Consider the following 23,610-nt stretch of genomic DNA (forward strand, 5'->3'; position numbering starts at 1 on the left):
TACCAAGAAGTGGTTGTAAAAGTTATTGACTTGGGAGTGGGGTCAAGGTCAGGACTAGAGATAAGAATTTGAGGGAGTCATCAGCATATAGATGACACTTAAAGTAATGATACTGGATGAGATAATCTAGGGAGGGAAGGTGGATAAAGAGAGCTGGGCATTAAGCCTTGGTAGACTCCAATAAATGCTGAGGAGGAGAAATCAACAATGGAGGCTCTGAACAAATGGTCTATGAGGTAGAAGGAAAATCAAAGAGATATGATGCCCATAAAGCCAAGTGAAGAAATATTTCAAGAAAGAGGAAATGATCAACTGTGTCAACCACTGCTGGCGGTTAACAAGATGAAACTGAAAAATAATCATTGGACCTGGAAACATGAAGATTGATTACTTTGCCAAAGTTATAAAGCCTGAATGGAGTGAATATAAGAGAGAATATGAGGATAGGAAGTAAAATAGAGATAATAGACAACTCTTTTGAGGAGCTTTGCAGTAAGGTGGAATTGAGAAATAAAGAAGCTTTTGCAAGGGGAAGTGTGGTCAAGAAGCATTTTTTGAAAGATGGGATGTACAAAATTATATGGCTCTGAGCATCCTCTAGCTAGTGATCTGACGCAGTATCATATTCCTCTGCAACTTCCCCAATACACTCTGCCCTTTGGAAGTCTTTGTCATAAACAAAATGTTCCATTCTCTCAACCTGTTTTCTGAAACTTTGCCTATTTATATGGATCAGCCCCATGTACACCAAGTTGGGCTGGGAGTAGAGGAGATCAAATCCCAATCACAGATGTTCCCTGCTCCTTCTCTTTTATGGGGAATTTATCACTAGATACATACCTTTTGTTTTCAAAGATGCATTTCCTAGGGATTCTCAAATTAGAATCACTTTTGGCCTGTGTTAATGATGTAAATACCTTGCTTCTACCCCAGACCATTTATGGCCCATGCTGACCAAGTAACCTTGTTTTTTATTATGTGACTACCTCACCCCATACCACATGGGGTGATTGAGGCCAGGTAGGCACCTGACTGAAGAACCACCAATACACAGGCACCTGACTGAAGAACCACCAATACATAGGCTGGCCCACATCCTGTACAGTGGAATGACATGAAATTCTTTGCCTTAACTGAGGAAGGAGTTTGCTTACTAAAGACTGGACCTTACAAAAAGTGTAGATGCAAGAACATTTTCATTTTATACGCTGCAAGCACCTTCTGCCACGCAGGATGGAAAAACAGATTACTTTTAGGAGCAGACCCTCCCCGCACTCTGGAAAGTATTATTTTTGCATGACTTTTTAGTTACATGAATATGAGTCAAGTATCTATCAACTTTCCTTGGGGAATTCTGTAAAAATATACAAATATAGATGGTCTATGTTGAAAAATCGAGGGTCCTATCTAAAGGAGTAAATTGTTTTTGTTTTTTTTTAGCAGAACCACATCCCTGAAAATGATATTAAAAACATTTTTTCTTAATCTGGAAATAGAATAGCCTACACCTAAAAATCACTGTTTTGAAGGAAGGGATGTGATTTTGTCCAAGTAACTAGAAGTAGGAAATTAGAACTGAAGACAAGCCACAAATATCCAAAACGAGCTTGACTGCTTGGTTGTAAGCCTACATGTGATATTATAAAAGATTGAGTTGTTCACATTTTGGAAAATGGACGGCTCATTATTTTCAGAGGAATCTTTTGATGAGAACCTAAGGTAAGGGAGGATAGCTCTGAGAATGGGGGGGTGAAGAGAATGTGTGCTTCCACCTTCAATCACCCTGGGACAAGGTGAATTCTGGAGCATAATATGAGGACTCTGTGGGGAAGATAAAAGCAATGGCCCCCTCCCAGAACCTTGGGGATTTGAGGAATGTACTTTAGGGAGGGAAAATTGACTCAAGGGCACTCTAGCAAGCATTAGGCTGGCCCTCCAAACACTGTGCTGAGGCAGTCCAGGGCCAGCACTAGGGTGAGGCCAGCAAGACCACCAGGGGGCAGCATGTCAGGAGGCATTCCCTCTTAGGGTTGTACAAGTGCGTGGTTGGCATCACAGAGTGCATGCCTTCTGAAATTCTGTTCTCTGGGGGCCTTGCTTGCTTCACACTAGTCCTGGCCCTGTGTGGCACTCTGATTATTGGGGAATGAGCTGTGGCAGAGTCTCACTCACAGAAGTTTAATTGCTGAATCCTGAAAGTTTCAGTAAATTAAGGATGAAAGCAGAGGCTCAGAAGCCTGAGGGGAGCAGAACATGCCAAATGCAAATCGAAATACACAGCTTTGACACATTGATTATTTTGAGTGGAAGGCATTTGAGAAACAGCAGATGCAGGAAGGGCTCTCTGAACTTCTCCTTTCTACCTAAAAGCAGATCATAAAATTTCCCATAAGAAAAGTGTCCTCCACGTATCAGGAAGAGAACATTCTTATCACCAGAGATCGGGAGTCAATGCCAAAATTGATCTGTACAAACCAACCTACTAAAACAACCCTTGGGCTTCCCTGGTGGCGCAGTGGTTGAGAGTCCGCCTGCCAATGCAGGGGACACGGGTTCGTGCCCCGGTCCGGGAAGATCCCACATGCTGCAGAGCGGCTGGGCCCGTGAGCCATGGCCACTGAGCCTGCGCGTCCGGAGCCTGTGCTCTGCAATGGGAGAGGCCACAACAGTGAGAGGCCCACATACTGCCAAAAAAAAAAAAAAAAAAAAAGTAAAACAACCCTTATCTTTCATTACTTTCCCCTAATACTTCCTAGTCACTTCCTCACACTTTACCACTCCTAGAAGGTTAAACTCTTTTCCTTTGTCTTGTCATTTCTCCACAGATTTATTGTCTTTTTGATTAAAAAAAGAAAAAAAGGTATATAAGCTCTTGGTCCTAATTGCTTCTTCGGGTCTTCAGTTTTCCTATAAAGGCTCCAAGTGCACATAACAATATTCAATAAAATTTGTATATATTTCTCCTGTTAATCTCTCTTATGTCAGTTTAATTCTCAGGCCTGGCCACAGAACCTAAGAGGATAGAGGAATGGTTTTCCCTCCCCTGCAGGGGTCATGAATGTGTTAAAGAGACTAATTGAAAGTTTGAGTATACAGGAACTGTGAGCTGGAGAGAAGATAAAGGGTGAGGATGAATTCGTAGTAGGGAAAGAAACAGATGCAGAGAATAGCAGACAAAGAATAGCTGATCATGGTGCACTAGAGAGATAGTACTTCAGTTTTTACTGCTGAGGACCCAAGAGTTGTTTTGGATTCTGCATGACCACCCAGTCCCATGGGACCCAGCTCTACCATGGTTCCAGCCATTCATGAGTAAAGCTCTCTGTGGCAAGCTGTAGAAAATGGCTCTGACTAACTTAAGCAGAAGGGAATTTATTCAAAAGGCATTGGGGGGGACTTCCCTGGTGGCCCAGTGGTTAAGACTCTGCTCTCCTAATGCAGGGGCCTGAGTTCGATCCCTGGTCGTGGAACTAGATCCCGCATGCATGCCACAACTAAAAGATCCTGCATGTTGCAACTAAGACCGAGCGCAGCCAAATAAATAGATACATAAATTTTTTTTAAAAAAGAAGAGGCATTAGGGGTATAATCAAATTGACAGGAGGTGGGAGAGTCAGACTTGAGGACTGGTGGGAAGCAAGACAGCCCTAGAGACAATAGCTGTCTCGGTGGCAGGAATGGTCTGGTCGAGATGTTGCTATACAGACAGAGTGAAATTTGATAATTGATAGCTTCAGTCTCTTTGTCCCTGTGCTAGAGATTCAAATTCCAGGAAGGGAATATACAATGCCCTAGCTTGAGTCATGGGCCTGCCCTCCTAGCTTGGGTTACAAGCCAAATCTCAAACAATAGCTCCAAATTAATCAAAGTGGAAGAGGCAATAGGGGAAAAGGAAACTGGAGGGCTAAGAACAGGAAAAGATGAATATAGGGAAGCCAAACCAAGAACTGTCCACTGCCCAGCAACATGGCTTTCTGTCCTTTTCTGTGTTGCCATAGGCCTTCCCACATGCTTCTGATTCCTGTCTTTTGATTCCTGTGAGTACCATTACCCTGGCTATCCCATAACTGTTACTTGAATGACGATTCTCAGTCCCTTGCAACAGAGACAGCTGAGGCAGATTGTGAGGCAAAGGGTGCTCTTCTGCTTTTTTTTGGTCTGCCTCCTACAGAAATTATCAAAAACCTCTCAAAAAAAGATCCCAACTTGCTTCTTCAGAGACTGTTTGGCTCTGCTGGATCCTCTTGACTTGTCAGCTTTTTCTTGGGACATTTTCCATGTGGGAAGGGAAAGGGGTCATAACATGATAGTATTTCCTTTCTCAGTTAATGTTTAGCATGGTTCGGCTCAGAGATCAGCCCAAATGGGCAATACATGGGCCCTTACACTCCCTCATTCTTTTTTTTTAATTGAGCTATAATTCACATGCCATAAAATTCACACTTTTAAGTAATGTGACTCAGTGGTTGCTGTATATTCACAAACTTGTGCAACTATCACTACTATATAATACCAGAACATTTTCATCAGTTACTCCCGATTTTCACCTTCCCTCAACCGCTGACAACTACTAGTCTATTTTCTTTTCTTTTAATAAATGTATGTATGTATTTATTTATTTATGGCAGCGTTGGGTCTTCATTGCTGTGCGTGGTCTTTCTCTAGTTGCGAGAGCGGAGGCTATTCTTTGTTGCAGTGCACAGGATTCTCATTGCGGTGGCTTCTCTTTGTTGCAGAGCACAGGCTCTAGGTGCATGGGCTTCAGTAGTTGTGGCATGCAGGCTCAGTAGTTGTGTCTCATGGGCTCTAGAGCGCAGGCTCAGTAGCTGTGGTGCACGGCCTTAGTTGCTCCACGGCATGTGGGATCTTCCCAGACAAAGGATCGAACCCGTGTCCCCTGCATTGGCAGGCGAATGCACTTAACCACTGTGCCACCAGGGAAGTCCCTACTAGTCTATTTTCTGTCTCTATGAATTTGCCTATTCTGGACATTTCATATAAATAGAATCATATAATATGTGGCATTGTGTGTCTGGTTTCTTTCATTTAGCGTAACGTTTCAAGGCTCATCCACGTTGTAACATGTATTAGTACTTTATTTCTTTTTATGGCTAAACAACATGCCATTGTATGGATACATCACAATTTATTAATCCACTCATAATGATAGATATTTGGGTTGTTTCTACTTTATAGCTATTGTAAACAATGCAGTTATGAACATCATGTACAATTTTTTGTGTCCATGTGTGTTTTCAATTCTATTGGGTTTACACCTAGGAGTGTAATTGCTGGGTCATGTGTTAATTCTATGTATAACATTTCGAGTAACTGACAAACACCATCTGCAAGCTATAAGGTTCTATTCCAGATCCTCAGCAACACTTGGCCCTCATTTTTATTTTAACCATTCTAGGGGGTGAGAAATGGTATCTCATCGTGGTTTCCATTTGCATTTCCCTAATGGCTGATGATGCTGAACACCTTTTCATGTGCTTATTGGCTATTTATGTAACTTCCCTGGAGAAATGTCTATTCAAATCCTTTGCCCATATTTTAGTTGGATTGTCTTTTTACCGTTTAGTTGAAAGTGCCCTTTATGTATTCTGGATACTAGTTTCTTATCTGATATATAATTTGCAAATATTTTCTCCCATTCTGTGGTTAGTTATTTCACTTTCTTGACATTGAAGCACAAACATTTTTAATTTTGATGAAGTCCAATCTAATTTTTATTTGGTGGCATTTTTTTAAACATCTTTTTTGGAGTATAATTGCTTTACAAAGGTGTGCCAGCTTCTGCTGTATAACAAAGTGAATCAGCTATACATAAACATATATCCCCCTATCTCCTCCCTCTTGCGTCTCCCTCCCACCCTCCCTGTCCCACCCCTCTAGGTGGTCACAAAGCACCGAGCTCATCTCCCTGTGCTATGCAGCTGCCCCCCATTAGCTATCTATTTTACGTTTGGTAGTGTATATATGTCCATGCCACTCTCTCACTCTGTCACAGCTTACCCTTCCCCCTCCCCATATCCTCAAGTCCATTCTCTAGTAGGTCTCTGTCTTTATTCCCATCTTACCCCTAGGTTCTTCATGACCTTTTTTTTTTTTTCCTTAGATTCCATATATATGTGTTAGCATACGGTATTTGTTTTTCTCTTTCTGACTTATTTCACTCTGTATGACAGACTCTAGGTCCATCCACCTCACTACAAATAACTCAATTTTGTTTATTTTTATGGCCGAGTAATATTCCATTGTATATTTGTGCCACATCTTCTTTATCCATTCATCTGTCGATGGACACTTAAGTTACTTCCATGTCCTGGCTATTGTAAATAGAGCTGCAATGAACATTGTGGTACAAGACTCTTTTTCAATTATGGTTTTCTCAGGGTGTATGCCCAGTTGTGGGATTGCTGGGTCGTATGGTAGTTCTGTTTTTAGTTTTTTAAGGAATCTCCATACTGTTCTCCATAGTGGTTGTATCAATTTGCATTCCCATATTTGGTGGCATATTTAAGAAATCATTGGTTAATCCAAGATTACAAAACCTTATACTCATGCTTTCTTCTAAGAGTTTTATAGTTTAAAGTTTTACATTTAGTTATTTGATTCATTTTGAGTTAATTTTTTTATATGGTGTGAGGTAGGGGGTACAAATTCATGTGGATTTGTTGCTGTCCCTGTGTCATTTTGCACGTGGATATCTTGCTGTCCCCATGGATATCTTGCTGTCCCCATGTCATTTGTGGAAAAGATTATTCTTTTCCCCATTGAGTTGTTTTGGTATCCTTGTTGAAATCAAATGACTGTAAATATAAGGGTTTATTTCTGGACTGTCAACTTGATTCCATTAATCTATATTGCTATCTTTATGCCAGTACCACAATGCCTTGATGATTGTAGTTTTGTAATAAGTTTTGAAATCAAGAATTGTGTGTCCTCCAACTTTGATCTTTTTCAAGATTACTTTCACTATTTCAAATCCCTTGCTATTCCATGTGAATTTTAGGATCAAAAGAAAAGCTGTTGGTATTTTGATAGTGATTGCACTGGATCTGTAGATCAACTTGGGGTATACTGCCATCTTAACAATATTAATTTTTCCAATCTGTGACCATGTCTTCACATTTATTTAGGTCTTCTTTAATTTTTTTCAAAATTTTTAACAATTAAAAAAATTATTTCTAAATATTTTATTCGTTTGATGCTATTGAAAATGGAATTGTTTTCTCAATCTTATTTTCTTACTGTTGTTTGCTGGTGTACCTAGGTACAAGTGACATTTGTATATTGAGCTTCTATTTTGCAACTTCAGTGAGTAAATTTATTTCTTAGTTTTAATGGTCTTAATGGAGTCTTGGGATTTCCTATGTACAAGATTATGTCATCTACAAGTAGAAGTAGTTTTACTTCTTCCTTTCCAGTCTGAATGGGGCTTTTCTTTTTTTCTTTTCTTTTTTTTTTCTTTTTGCCTAATTGCACTGACCAGACTCTCCAGCACAATGTTGAATAGAAGCGGCAAGAGCAAACATCCTTGTCTTGTTCCTGATCTTAGGGGGAAGCTTTAAAACTTTCACCATTAAGTATGATGTTAGCTGTGGTTTTTTCACAGATGCCCTTTATCAGATTAAGGAAGTTGCCTTCTATTCTTAGTTTGTTGAATGTTTTTATCAGAAATATTGAGATCATATGATTTTTAAACTTTATTCTATTAATGTGGTGTATTATATTGCTTGATTTTTGTATGTTAAACCAACATTGCATTCTTGGGATAAATCCCAATTGGTCATGGTATATAATCCTTTTTTATACGTTGCTAGACGTGGTCTGCAAATGAATAAATATGCAGCTATTATTTTGCTGAGGATTTTTGTGACTATATTCACAGAGATGTTGGTCTGTAGTTTGGTTTTGTCATTTTCCTTGTGACGCCTTTGTCTGGTTTTGGCCTCATAGAATTAGTCAGGAAGTTTTCCCTCCTCCTCCATTTTTTTGAAGTTTGGAAAGGACTTTAGTAATGCAACTAAAGTCAAGAAAATGAAAGACTGTTTTGTGCTGCATAATTCTACCCTTAGAATACAAAATATTACATATCAAGATAGACTATTACGAACAAGATACTAAATATTTAAAAGACAAAAATCAAGACAACAAGTTTTGTCCCAGATTAAGTTTACCCCCTCCTAAAATTCCTAGAGATAATTTACTTAATCTATATCACAAATTTATTTTTAAACCAATGACTTCTGTGTTGGTGAAAAGGCAAATAAAGCACACTCTTTGAAAAGCATTCAAGAAGCACAGCAACATATTAGTAAGAAAGTAAAAAGAAATAAAAATACTATCCTCCAGAAATAATCATCAGAAATATTTGGTGAACACCATTTCAGACCATGCTCTATATCACAGTTATTTAACTCCATATTTAAATGTATTCATTGTTTACCACCAATCCTCTTACTTTACCTTCTGTATACTTAAATCTCATGGATATATGGATTTTTTTTTTTAAGTAGGTTTGTGCTAGGACTCCTGGGCAATGTGATTCCTGAGTTCCTTTCTGCTTAGGGATGTTAATATGCTTCCTTACATGTGTAGTATTCTTGTCTCACATTTTAGCTTATTAGAGATTGTTCTATTATTTTCTGGCATGAATACTGTTGTGGAAGAGTCAAAGGATAATCCCATTGCCCCCTCTTATAGATGACCTTCTTTTTCTGGGTTGATGCTTAAAGAACATTCTTTAATCCTTGAAATTCAACTTAATTTGACATGTTTCATCTCAGGTAGATCATTCTGGAATGATCAAAATCAGCCCTTTAATTTACAGTTTCAGTTTCTTTTAATACTTTTTTTTGCTGCATTTTTTTGGTCACCTCTATTTAGACCTCTTTTTAAAAATTTTTTATTGGAGTATCATTTATTTACAATGTTGTGTTACTTTCTGCTATACAGCAAAGTGAATCAGTTATACATATATCCACTCTGCATTTTTTAAGCTCACTCTTCTAGGGATAATAATTAGTCTTATGTTGGATAATGTTTGTCCTCTGCAATGTCTAACTTCTAATTGCTTTCACCTTTGTTTTCTTCTCTTATAAGTGATCAACCAGGCTTTCTTTTGTGTTAGAAATCTCTTTTCAGTTGTGCCCATTCTATTTCTTCCTATTTCATATTAATTTGTTAGAGAAAGTTAGTGTTATTTTGGTCCTTGAATTGGTTTTGCAACTCTGCAATTTCCCTTTCCATCTCCTGGTCTCATTTTATCTGGTATTTGAGCTCTTGCTTTATTGAACGGAAATTCTTATTAAATTTTCCTTAGGTGTACTTATGAACATTTTTATTCCGCAAAGTATTTAAATAGTTCCAGATGTTTCTTCCTTAACATCCCACACTCATCTAAACTTTCACCATTTGGGTATTTTGCAGGGGCAGAGAATGTTTAATGCATATCCTTATTTCTGTCATGTTTTAATCCTATCAGTTAGGATGCTTTTGCCTGCAAATAACAGAAGCTCTAACTAACAATGTTTTAAACAATAAATACTTTCTGTTATCTGACATGTCTAGTATCTAGAGGTAGTCAGCTCCAAGGTTATTTCTGCAGTTTAACTATGTCCTTGAGGATATAATCTCTTCCCATTTTTCTGTTCTGCCATACCTCAAAATCACAGGATGGCTGCCACAGCTCCAAGATTCAAGTTTATACACACCAGCATCCCAGGCAACAAGGAAGGGGATGCGCTAAAAGAGCCTTATCATTTTTTATCTCTCTTTTTTTCAGAAAAGAAACTTTTCCTAAGAACCTCTCTCCCTTTCACCCCAACCCCTAAACGGACTTCTCCTTTCTTTTTTCCAGAACTTGATCATATGCTCTTCCGTAAATAAGTCACTGAAAAAGGAGAACTGGATTGTCATGATTGGTCTAAGACAGTGATTCTCAACTGAGGGTGATTTTGACCTCCAGGGGACATTTGGCAATATCTGTGAACAGTTTTGGTTGTTACAACTTCAAACCAAAATCAAACCAAAACCAATATTGGCAAGGATATAGGGGGAGAATAGTAGTGGAGTATGTGCACTACCTAACTATACACCATTGTCTAGTGGAAGGAAACCATTTTCAGTTAGAATACTAATGAATAATTTATTTTTCTCACCAAAAGGGTGGTTAAGTTGTCCTTCCCTTGCCATACAAAGGACAAAATAGAACTCAGAGAGAATGTAGAGGTCCTAGATATATAGAGAGAAATGCTTCAAAATAATGCAGTCAGAAAAAGAGAAAAGTAATCAGGGTTTAACAAGTGAAAAATACTTCTGCAGAGTATAAGAAGAATAAACCTATGAAAATGAACTAATCAAAACAGTCCTTAATGTGAACTTTGTAAATAACTTTATGAACAAAAGTAAAGGTTAAGTAAAACAGAGAATAAATGAGAAAAAAGGACATCTATGGTAGACAGAATAATAAGTCCTCAAAGATACCCATGTCCTAACCCCTGGCATCTGTAAATGTTACATGCAAAAGGGGTTAAGATAGGAATAAATTGTCATGAAATAATAAAAAAATTGTCATGAAATAATCAAAAAATCAAATATTTTTTGATTATCCTCTGAGGCCCAGTGTAATCACAAAAGTTCTTACAAAAGGGAGGCAGGAGGGTCAGAGTCAGAATAAGAAATGTGATAACAGAAGCAGAGTTGAAGTGATGCCATAGCCAAGGCATGCAGATGGCCTCCCCAAACTAGAAAAGGAAAGGAAATGGATTCTCCGTTGGAGCCTCCAGAAGGAATGTAGCCCTGCTGACACCCATTTGAGACTTGATCTCCAGAACTATAAGATAATAAATTTAAGTTGTTTTAGGCCACTAAGTTTGGGATAATTTGTTACAGCAGCATTAGAGCATCCAGTACAGGCTGATGTACAATAAGAACAGCATGAGACAAAGCAAAGATCATCTACAAGACTTAGACAATGCAAAGACAAGAGGAATCAAAACTGGATCAAAACAGAGGCAATACCTAGCTAAAAACTAATTTTTTCATCATTTTTCATAGTAAGAAAACTGGACATTTCTATGGGAATTCACTGTGTATTTGTTACAGTTTGATGTATGTATTATTTAAGGTTCTCCAGAGAAACAGATCCAATAGGAGATTTTATATATGTGAGGTGGTGTGTGTGTGTATGTGTGTGTGTTTTAAGGAATTGTCTCATACAGTTGGGAGGGCTGGCAAGTTTGAAATCTGTAGGGCTGGCTAGCAGCCTGGCAATTCAGGTTGATGTTGCAGTTTTGAGAACTCTGTAGGGCTGCAGGCTACGAACTCAGGTAAGGCTTCTATGTTGCAGTTGTGAGAATTCCTTTTTCAGGAAACCTCAGTCTTTGCTCTTAAGGCCTTGAACTGATTGAATGAGGCCCCATCATATTATTCAAATTGCACTGATTTAAATGTTAATCACATGTTAAAAAAAAACAACCCTTACAGATCATCTAGTCTGTTGTTTGACCAAACAACTGCGCATATAATCTAATCAAGTTGACAGATAAAATTAACCATCACAATGTACACATGTACATTTAACTCTATAGTAGAATACACTCATTAATTAACAACAAATCCCTTGTATTCATCAATTTGCCTTACTAGTATTTAGATAAAGATTCTTAATCTGGAATCCATGGACCTCTAGAGGGTCTCCCATCTTCAGGTGGGGGGAGGAGGTCCATGAAACATTCTAATTACATACAGCATTTTGAGTTGATGTGTGTTCATTTTTCTGGGTGATGAGTCCATAGTTTTCACCATATTCTCAGAAAACTCTAGAAGGGTATGAGACTGGCCAAGAAAGGTCAAGAAGCCGCTATAGACAGACATCTAAACTGAGTGGACCATTCTTGACATTTGAAGGCTGGGTTCTCATGTCTGAAAAAGCAGCACCCTTACCAACTGCCCTGGGAGTTACTCATTACACAAATACTAAGTCCTCACCAACTGCAAATAATAGATTAAATATAAATCTTTGCTTTCCAACAAAGTTTTCTATATCTTACTCTGATATGATATTGCAAAGTGGGGGGATGGAACGGTCTCATAGTTCAGTCCCAAATTAGTCTTTCAGAAGCAATTTTTGGGTCATTATAATTTTATGGGTGAGCTATTTAGTTAATTCCTGGCAGTGGAGTGAGCAGCAGTGAGGAGCCTTCTAAAATTTTAGAAATGAGAAAGAATGCTGCTCTTTGAATCCTAAACCTATCAACTCAACACATAAGAAGCCAGCAAAATGTCTCCTAGGCCCTGAGAACAGCTACATAGTTAAAGTGAATAAATCAATTAATAGGAAAAACTAGTATTTTAAAGCAGTTCAGACTACAAATAGGCTGCACAGGGGAATTTATAGGGTGATGGAAATACTCTATATGATACTGTAGTTTTAGACAGATGACTTGTATCTTTGTCACAACCCACAGAATTATGCATCACAAATAGTGAATTTCTGCATGCAAATTTCAAAAATACCAACCAGGATGCCCAGAGAACCCAGGATGGAATGCAGACAATGACTAATGAACATAATTGTATTACAAATGTATAATATAACTTGACTGAAGGAAGTGAGGAAAACAGGAGCTAACAAGTAACTTTGGAAAACCATGTTTTGACTGGATACTTTAAGGCTAAAGACAAAACTAGTGACATGAGTTAGCATTTCTGAAACTGCTTTATATATATACTAGGGTAGAAGAATTAAATAAGTTGTAGATAATAGGAGGCAGATTTCCAACTGTCAGATAATAGTTAAAAAATTAATTATAGAGAAAGAGGCTAGAGTTAATCCTATTGTGCTGTATTAGAGTTGGGGATGTATGAACTCATGTTTATTTTAAGATATATGTAGACAGATACAGAAACATATATATGTGTGTTTACATGGGTTAGTATCTTCATGTACACACATACATACACACACACACATTTACTAGCTTTGTTCACTGAGTGGGCTGAGAAACAGTGGCAACTCAGTAGCAATGAGCACACCCAGGACCCAAACCTTGGTTTCTAAGTATAATTCTCCAATAAAAGGATACTGGAGGCAACCTGAAATAGCTCTCAAAGCTAGAAAAATTTGGCCAAAGCTGGAACTATTTGAGCAACAAAATAATGACAGTACTCTATTATGACCCAAAGAATAAAATATCCATGAACCTATACTGATATAAACAATTGAATAAATAAGTAGATAGGTAAGTGTTGAAGAAAGAACAAATTTTTCTTACAGAAGAATTCAAAACAATATTTGTAGATACTTCCTCCTCCAGGAAGTAGAGATAATTCCCCTCTCCTTGAGTGTCGGCTGGATTTAGTGACTTGCTTCCAAAGAAAGTATGGGAAAGAAAAATAGTAACTTTCAGTGGAGAAAACTGGCAGGTACTACCTTAACCAACTGAATAAGGTTAACATCATCAGTAATAAATCATTTTGATATCATAATACCTCCTGATACATGATGTGTGGAGAAGGCACTTCACCTTTGTGGTAATTTCCCCCAAAACTCATAACTCTCATATAATCAGGAGAAAAACCCAAATTGAAGGACATTCTCAAAGTATCTGACCAGCTCTCATCAAAACTGTCAAAGTCATAAGGAACAAAGAGACTGAGAAACTGTCAAAGATTGGAGGGGATTAAGGAACTGTGATGACTAAATGCAGTATGGGATACCAGGTAGGCTCCTCAAATAGGAAAAGGACATTAGCAGAAAAACTGGTAAAATAAAAATAAAGTGCAAGGTTAATGGTATTATAACTATGTTAATTTCTTAGTTTTGACAACTGTATCGTGTTTGTGTTAAGATGTTAACAGTAGGGGAAGCTGGGTGAAGGATACAAGGGAACACTTGATACTACCTTTGCAACTTTTTAGTAAATCTAAAATTATTCCAAAAGTATAAGGTGGTTCTGAAAAGCAAATTCTGACAGAGTGCCTAGTACAAGAAAAACGTTCTTCTGTGGGTCAAGAATACTTCCCCAGGCCTGAGCTGGCTGAAATATGCCTCAGGTCTAACTATATGCTTTGACTGGATTTCCCTGCTTATTCAACAACTTTCGGAATGTTGATTCAGCCTACAAGGGACTGTGGTCCTGGGAAAGGAATGCAGTGAAGAGGGCACAGGAGCATAATGTCACTAGAAAGACATATCCCCTTATTATAAATCAATCATCCAGCATTCAAGCTAATTGCACCAACTCAGAAGATTCTGTTATGAATCTCTCACTGAGAACCTGTTCATTCTAGGGTCCAAAGTCTATTTTCTGGACTAGCAAGCCTCAAATTCAGACCTTACAGTCTGGTGGGTTCCCTCTCCAATTCCTCCCCACGCCCACTCCCAGCACCCCTTTATCCACGTTGTTGTTCCAGCCCATTAGGCCTCCCAATAGTCAGCTCTCCCAGTGATACCTCCAGGAACACCATACCAGCTATATACAAGGTATTTCTGATATCTTGGCATCCTTTTTACTTTCTTGAATAACATGAATACCAGTTTAAAAAGTGAGATTCCCTCAGCTCCCTTGATATTTTTACTAAGTAAATGTTGTGGCTGTATCCTAGAAAAATTAGGGCACAACACCAATAAACAATGACTCTAGAATACAGCCTCTACCAGGTTTTTACTGTGCTGAAAGAAAAGAACTTGATTCTCTCCCTCCTGTATAAGTAATTTTTCTTTAATCTCTGTGTACATTACTTGTGCTTTTCCTTATCATTCTATGTTTGAAGGCCTGTGTAACCTGAATTGCCACTTTCCTTTACAGAGATGAAGAGAGAAGTACTCATGTCATTTGTATTTCAAGTATGAAGTCATTCCTCTTTCTCACTTTTTTATCCATTCTAAAACTTTGCCTTGAACATCAAGTTCTTCTGGCCCACATGACTCTAACCTGGTTGTCAATAATTTTTAGTAACTATTGTAACTGAGAGCTTTTCTTTCCACTCAAAGTTCACCAAACCCTATATTAAAGACAGAAATGTGTTAGTGAATCAAGCAGAGGCATGCAGAGCGTCTTCTGTGTAACCCACAATGAAAAGTAAAGTTGCTGAATATTTGTTTCCTTTTCATTATTCAAACTTGATTACATATAATTTTGTGTGTGTGTGTTTCCTACAGTAAATACACACTTAACTTTGAGAAATGGATGGGGTGATTTTTGATTGAGAGAATTTTTGTCTTATTACTACAGACAAGCCTGGACCTTGAAATGCCTGACTTCTGTATATTTCTCTCACAGGATTGGGTAAAGAGTGGGAAATTTCCTTCCCTTTACATTGTGGATGAACGGTTAACCCCCCTCATTCTTCTTTCTGGGAGCTGATCCTTGCCAGGGTCCCAGGGCCTTGACTCAGTTTCCTCTTCATTCTGGTCCCCCGTTCCATACTGTGCTCACAGTAGGTGAGGTGAAGGCGAAAGCAAGCAAGGAAGGGGGAAAAAGGTCCAACCTGCTGTTGCCACGGTATTAGTCAACACCATGTCCTTCTGCATCACCTCCTTCCTAACTTTTATACTACCCTCATGGTCAAGAAAGGCTGACTGGACTGGGAACTTCCCAAGTTGGGATTTTATGAGAAGGAGAAGGAATGAGAAAGGGTAAACTCCATCCCAATACAAGCTTCAGACCCTAATTCTCCCACTCCCTGAAATAATGCCTCACCCTTTTCCATAGAACTTTCTTTAGGTTCTTTGTACACTAATTTCTTGCCTCATGTTTCAGCCTTTGGTCAGCCCCTATTCTCCCTGCTCCTCAACCATCCCACACCCTTACTCCATTGTTATGCTGTTCTTGCACCAGTGCCAGTAATGCGGAAGGCCCACTCTCATTGTCAGAGGGAAGAGAACAGCACCTCCAGGGAATGGTACTGAAGAAAGATTTGCTTCTAGCACCTCAAGATGGAATTCTGTCACTTACCTTGATAAACCTAAAGAATAAGCATATACCACTATCTCTTGATTCATTTATTTTATCAATGAATGATCAATTAACTGCCTAGTCTCTCCACCTTTTCAACGTACTCACATATTTCCAAGTGAAGATACTTAGTAGGCAACGTTCAGGGGACAGGATAAGCCTGGATGTTTAAATTTGGGAGTTGTCAGCATCCATATGATATCTGACATACAGACTGAATAAACGCGCAAGCTTCAATCCTTATAATACATTTTAGTAAAGCTCAATTTCTTTTTCATTTCTGTATATATACATATTTTAAAAACACATCTATAGAAGTTCTCACATTTCCTTCCCACACATGCCTGGGGTGGTAGAGCCTTGCTTTGCAGAACAGTGCTCAGGGATACAGAAATCCAATGGCCAAGTTCTACAAAATGTACATTTTCAGTTTTACTGCAAACTGCCAAATTGCTTTTCTAAATGCAACGTACTAATCTGCAAGCAGTTTATGAAGGAGCTCCTGTTTCTTCACATCCTTTCTTAAACTTTATATTATCAGACTTCATACCTGCCAGTCTGTGGATTGATCTCTCCCCTCAGGGATCAGATTCCTGCTCTATCTCATTAGAGGAGGAACTGCCACTCTCACCTTAGCACAAGAACTTTGCCCATTTAATGTCCCTGAAAATAAGATTATTCCACAGAAATAAAAGTTTCGTTAGTGGGCCAGTAATTAAATGTGGATTTAATACTTTCTTTTCTGATCCCTATAATCACATAACGTTAAGACATTGTACCAGGAGCCCATTAAGCACTACTACCTACTACTTGGCACGTAAGTAAGCCTTCAATAAATATTTTGTGAATGAACAGAAGGAGATGTCACTACATAGCCATGTACAAATACAACTGGGCATCTCTCTTGATCCCTCTCTTTTTGTTGCTTCCCTGACATGAATTACCAGGTCCTGTCAGTTCTACTTCTGAGATATCTTTTGTGGCCCTGTCTTATGAATTCCCACTACCATTGCCCAAGTTATGGACATCTAAATCTCCTCTCTTCCTTTCTCATTCTTCCATCCCCAAATTGAAAATGTGTGGGTTATTCTCTCATGTTTATGTGACATTCTACATGCTCATCTTCTGCCTAGAAAATACTCACCTGACAATATTCATACTTATCCTTCAGAATTCAAGTCAAATATTACCTCCTCTGTGAAAACTTTCTTCACTCCTGGGCAGTTTCTCCTCTGTGCTCCCACAGATGTTCTAGTGACTCTTCTCATTGGACTTACATTCTGTTGGTTCATCTTTTCTGCTATCTTGACCAATGCTGTCCAATAGAAATATAATGCAAGCCACATGTAACTTTTCTAGCAGCCACATTAAAAAATGTAAACAGAAACAGATTAAAAGAATTTAAATATTTTAATTTAACCTGATACATCCCAAATATCATTTCAACATGTAACATTTATTAATGAGGTATTTTATTTTTTGGTACTAAGTCTTCAAAATTGTGCGTGTTTTTTATACTTATAACATTTTCCACTCCAGACCGGCCACATTGCAGGTGCTCAATAGCCACATGTGGTTAATGGCTCCTGTACTGAAAGACTAGTATGACGTTCAAAAGGAATCATACCTTGTTAATTTTTGTATTCCCAGGTGTTCGACTTGTCAGAAATGCCTAACAAATGCTTGCTAAATGAATTAATGAATAAATGAACAATGATAAAAATTACCTAGTGCTGATTGCATGTGAAAGGCACTGTGGTAAGCAATATACATAACTTCATTCCTTTCCCTACCGGCAAATGTTTAGTTGGTATTCAATGGCTACTTAACAGTCATTAAGTAATTAGTCTTGGGAAAGCCACTTGTTTGTTAAGAACTCAAGTTTTCCTACTTGTGAAAGACAGAGGGGATGGGCAAAGTGAGACTTAGACCAGTTCTGAAATAGTGTGGATACAAATGAATGCAGAGCATTTAGAGTTGAGTCATGAAAACAATGAATGATCAGATAAATTTTAAGAGACAATGTTGCACAGTGGAAGGGCACAGGCTTTGGAATTAGGCACACCTGGTTAGAATTCCCAGCTCCACTACTCAGTTATGTGCTCTTAGGCAATGAAATTAAATTTCCCAGTCTTCCACTTCTTCCCTGTAAAATGGAGACAACAGCTACCTGTTGCGGGGTTCGGAAATAATACCTATAAAGTCTTTGGCATGTTAGTATACCTTTAAAAAACAGAAGACATTATTATTGGTTCTGAGAAGTCTTTCATTTTATTTTTTCCCCCTTAGGATTTTAACAGTCGTAAAGGTAAGAGTTTAGATAAGGTTTACCATGTGCCGGAAACTGTGACAAAAAGCTTAAAAATATTAACTCATTCAGCTTGATAGCACCCCTATGAGGTAAGTGCTATTACTGTCATTTCCATTTACCCCCAGGGAACTGAGGCACAGAGGGTAAGTAACTTGCCCAGGGTCACACACATAGTAAGTCGTAGTGCTTCGATTCTACACCCAGGTGTTCAGAGTCAGGACTGTTAATCACTGCTCTATTCTTCTCAAGCCAAGCACTGACTAATTTATTAGAAAAAACCTACAATTGGCTGCTCTAATAAATATCATAACAGAGTGGTTAAATGGCTTTTTTATGGAGAACCTAATCTGCGCACTGTTCTCTGATCTGGAGAATAAGTGATTAGGAACTGAGTTAAATATAAGTTTTATTTCCTTAAGAGTCATACATGTGTGTCACATACATGTGTGTGACAGATTTTTTTTACACATAGATGTGGTTTGCTGTCTGAGGTTCTCCCAGTTCAGGTCCTTTGTTTCAACTGTTTCTGGGAAGAGGGCTTTCCCTAGAAGCTCAAGGGTGAGCTGATACTGATCTCAGAGACTTTAGGCACAGTTCTCAAAAAGCACCACCCAGAGAGCAGGACATAGGGGAGACAGAGTCTGTGGTTTACACCTTGAACATGCTGTGATGTTCTAATACAGATAATGAACTAGTGATTCCCACTTCTGGGCATCTGAAGCAGCTCGGTTCTGACTAATGTGCAAAGAGAGTAAATCCCTAAAAAAGAAAGAAAAAGAAAAAAAGAATAATTTCCAGGTCTCAGGGTCCTACTGAGTTACTACTGCCCCCAAAGTGAGCTCCAAACAATGACAATGCCACCCACAAAAGAAGGGCAAATGACCACCAAATCAGTTGTGGGAAGAAACTGGCCAGCAAGATGGTTACTTCTTTCCACAGTGACACTTGGAAAAAAGACAGCAGATGGTATTTAAAGAAATGTTACAAATACTGTTCCTCTTCCTCCCAATACCTGTGAGTCGGGTAACATCAGAACACTGTTAGAACAGGGTCTGGAGGAGACACTTGAGAATGTAGGGAAGGCAAAATTTTACCTCTACCTCCTTAGGGGTTTTCAGCTGGGCCTGAGAATTAAACTGACATAAGACAGGAGAAATGTATACAAATTTATATGTTTTACGTGACACGGGGGCTCTGACAAGAAAATGAAGACGCAAAGAAATGGCAAAACCTACAGGCTTTTACATTAGGTTGAACAAAGAGAGGAAATTGTGGGAAAGTAACTAAATTATATGGGGAGGTTAAAGGAAGATAAGAATTAACAGTTCTGTTTATACAGGATTCTTTCAGCTTTGATTCCCCATTGAAGAATGTTTCTTTCTTCTGGTATAGGAAGGGTATCTTTCACCTGGGAGATTTTATCTCCTGTTTTCAGGAAGAAATGGGGAGATTAGAAGGCCGTTTTGGCATCTGCTATTCTTTCAAGTGCCTTTAGTTCAAAATAATCCTTATGTCACAGTAGCATATTTTGGGGTGGTATATTCTGCCACTTTTTATTCCTCCCCTGTGAAACTTCACCCCAAAGATTCATAGTGCAGAATCTGAGCTTGCAGATTATTCTGTTTCTTCTCGAATTAGTCTTGAGAATAGGTCAGTTTATTTGAACAGTTGTGTCTTAGTTAAGGAGGCAGTGGTGCAGGTGAGAGCAGTAGCTCATCTAAGTTAGATCTCTATATGATGTGAACAATCAGGCATTTAGTGAGGGTTTTTTTTTTGTTTTGTTTTGTTTTTTTGTGGTACGCAGGCCTCTCACTGTTTTGGCCTCTCCCGTTGCAGAGCACAGGCTACGGACGCACAGTCTCAGCGGCCATGGCTCATGGGTCCAGCCGCTCTGCGGCATGTGGGATCCTCCTGGACCGGGGCACGAACCCGTGTCCCCTGCATCGGCAGGCGGACTCTCAACCACTGCGCCACCAGGGAAGCCCTCTCCAACTTTTTTAATGTACTGCTGTGTTTGACATGCATCAAGCAATTTATTTTTACTATACGTCCTGATTTTAAATTGAGTTTAAAATTTTACAATCTTAAGCATCTAGTAGAGATAACATAAATTCATTTGACTAGTAAACGCAAATAGAATAAGTGCTATGTCTTCATTATATTTACTGTTGACAACTCTGAAGACATGACTTAAACAAGCTTTTATCCCAGATCCTGTGAACCTGAGAAACATTTGGGTTAGTTTCTATATTTCTGAGAGTTTTAGGAATACTTCATACAAGCGTTTATTTTTTTAAACCAATGAAATAGAACTCTTTTACAGAGTAATTTTGGCAGTATCATCCAGAGGTAGAAAAATATTACATGTATACATAGACATATAGAGACATATACAAAAAGAGATCTTACAGTTTTCATTTTAAACCTTAGCCATGAGTTAGGTATAAATATAGAAACACAAAATTTACTAACTTATACAAGAGTTATCTTCATCTTATTAATTTTTTCCTTTCAATTTGACCTTCCCATAGGTAACAGTAGGATAATTGTATAGGGTGGGAGCTCTCTAAAAAATCCTTTTAGATATAGAAGTCCAAATATTCAAGAGTATACCTATTTTAATTATGACTCAAAACCAATAAGCCTTTTATGGCTTAGCCACAGACATGAGAGGCATCCCCAAAGACAGTACAAAAGATGCAGCCCTCCCAAAATCCAGAAAGTTCACTCCCAGCGTTAGCCTAAGAATGCAAAGAGCTTTACTGTCACAGGCAGTAAGAATAGTGTTTGTGAAACTGGTGTCTCTTGTTTCCTACAGGAACTTGAAATGTCTCCAGCTATAGACCAGCTCATTTGTGGCATCGGGTGGGTGACATTAGGATAAGGGCTTCCTAGCACTATGAAGACAACAAAGGTCAGACAACCAAGGCTCCTTATGGACTGGAATCTCTCAAGACAAACTGGAATCTCTCTTAAGACACACTTCTCTGAGAGGTGGCAAGGATGGACAAAGAGAATGCTGCTTGTCATTTTGTGTCTTGATTTCCACCCTGTCTGGCTCATTACCTGACTCAAGCCAATACTTGTACTGTCCAGTCCAGCTGGTGGAGACCAGAGAGAATATTTTCCCTGGTCACAAAGCCAAGCTCTGAAGATGTGAAACAAGATGAATGGTGCAGCTCATTTTATGATTTTCCTCCTTATGACAAGCACCACTAAAGACAGAGACAAAGAAACAAAGACTAGGAGGCTGTGGATTATAACCAATCGGTACTCAGAACCAAATACAAAGGTCACAACTCAAAGAACTAAGTTTTACATACTTTTTCTCCTGCCAAGCTACATTTAGAAAGGGAAAAAGATAAGGAGAGACTTTCATTATTCTTGCTTTGGTTGGGCCATGCAGGCAGAGATCTAAGGGATTGATGTGTAAGAATTCTTACCTTCTGCTGGCTTTTTGTCAGCTGTCCCAGGATCTCTCAGTGTCCCAACCATTGAAATCCCAACCTCATAACCAGAAACTGTAGGGGAGGCAAAATTTTACCTCTATCTTCTTAAGGTTTTTTGGCTGGGCCTGAGAATTAAATTGGCATAAAACAGATTAACAGTAGAACTGTATACACATTTATGTTAAATGAAGACTCAAAGAAATGGCAAAATCTACAGCCTTTTATACTAGGTTGAACAAATAAAGGCAATTGTGAAAAGTAAATTATATGGGGAGGCTAAAGGAAGATACGAATTATTTTAACAAAGTCTATGTATACAGGATACTCGGCTTTGATTTGCCACTGAAGAATGTTTCTTTTCTTCTGGTATAAGAGCATCCTTCACATGGGAGCTTTTATCTCCTGTTTTCAGGAAGAAAAGGGGAGCTTAGAAGGCTCTTCTTGCATCTGCTGTTTCTTAGGTGACTTTAGCTCAAAATAATCCTTATGCTAAAGTGGCATATTTTGGGGTGGCATATTCTGCCACTCTTCAAGAACCAGAAAGTCAGTGGTCAGGACACAAGGAATATTTTAGAAGAGCCAAGAACACAGCAGCTCCATTTTTGTTCCACGTAGATTAAAGCTGTTGAATAACTGAGGGTCAGATGATTCGCCTCCAGGTGAAAACCAAACTTATTTCACAGATCTCTAAAACACTCAGAACAGATACTGGGCATTAAGTTTCACCCTTCTTTTACAGATGAGGAAATGAAACCACAGAAACCTGTGTGTACTCGTTCAGACTGACAATTGATGTATTAGCAGAAATGTTAGAAACTTGGTAGAATTTTTTTGTTTGCTTTTTAATAACAAGCTTTAAAAATATGTTTAAAGCAGACCAATTCTGGATGTCATAATTGAATACAGAACAAGGTAGAGATCACCAAATGAATTGCAGAGAGTAACTGTACTCACTAGAAATTTGGCTCTCTTGAGAAAAGCTGCCTGAAACTCTTTCTATGCTGTGCTCAGTCTATGCTATGAAAGTGAGCATCTCTGATGCATTCTAGATAGCAGTAATGGGCTCTTCACTGCAACTACAAAGTTGTGTTCCCTTTAGTTTTGTCAAAAGAAGTAGTTACTTTTAAATAGTTCACACTCTCCTTTGTCATGAAATCTGTAAAGATAAAGCATGGTGAAAAGAATTATTAACACCATGAGTTCCATGAAAGACATACGTAAGATTCTGTGCTACTCATTGTGAGGAACACAAAGATGTATGGAGGAGAAGGCAAAATGACCAGATCTTGTTTTGGAGGAGGCAAATGTGGCATAGTAAAAAGATTATGGAATTTGCCATCAAATAGACCTAGATTTCAATCCCACTTCTGCCACCTAACAGATGTGTGACTTTGGGCAAATTACTTGTCTCATTGAGCCTCAATTTTCTCTTCTACAAAATTCAGATGAATAGATGAACATTTGCATAGGGTTGTTGTAAAGATGGAGTGAAGAACCTCAACAAAACTATGTTTGATGAGACATTGACAGAACAATATATCATATGAGTTAGAAAATGATACATGCCATGAGAAAAGTATTTCCTCAGAGCAGGAAGAGGTACTATTTGCATAAAAAAGTTAATGCTTGACCTTACTTGACTTCTGTTTTTAAAGAAGTTATGGAAGTTTGAGGGAATGCACAAATAGCTATAACTAGTTTATGAGTAACATATGTGTTTTTGGTGTCTATTCCTATTTATTTTCTCAGTAATGTATGGTATCCTTAGGCTGTAAACTATAGTAATACATTTTTGGCTTGGTATAATTTACCTTCATTTACAGAACTGTGTTTCTGTAGCAAGAATCAAAAGTATATACAGGTGTTCCATACGTGAATA

The 23,610-nt window shown here is 38.4% G+C and overlaps 1 long non-coding RNA gene across 1 annotated transcript; it reads right to left on the minus strand.

Moving 5' to 3' along the window:
- Positions 1 to 2,320: 2,320 nt before the first annotated feature.
- On the minus strand, positions 2,321 to 21,793 carry LOC309965110. The gene is made up of 3 exons (XR_014326370.1): positions 21,726 to 21,793; positions 17,162 to 17,286; positions 2,321 to 2,363 (listed from the first exon to the last, which is right to left on the minus strand). It is a non-coding gene; the product is annotated as an uncharacterized lncRNA (long non-coding RNA).
- Between the last annotated feature and the right edge of the window lie 1,817 nt (positions 21,794 to 23,610).

This window comes from Leucopleurus acutus, assembly GCF_964270905.1.
Source record: "Leucopleurus acutus genome assembly, chromosome: 8".
NCBI classification, from domain to species: domain Eukaryota; kingdom Metazoa; phylum Chordata; class Mammalia; order Artiodactyla; family Delphinidae; genus Leucopleurus; species Leucopleurus acutus.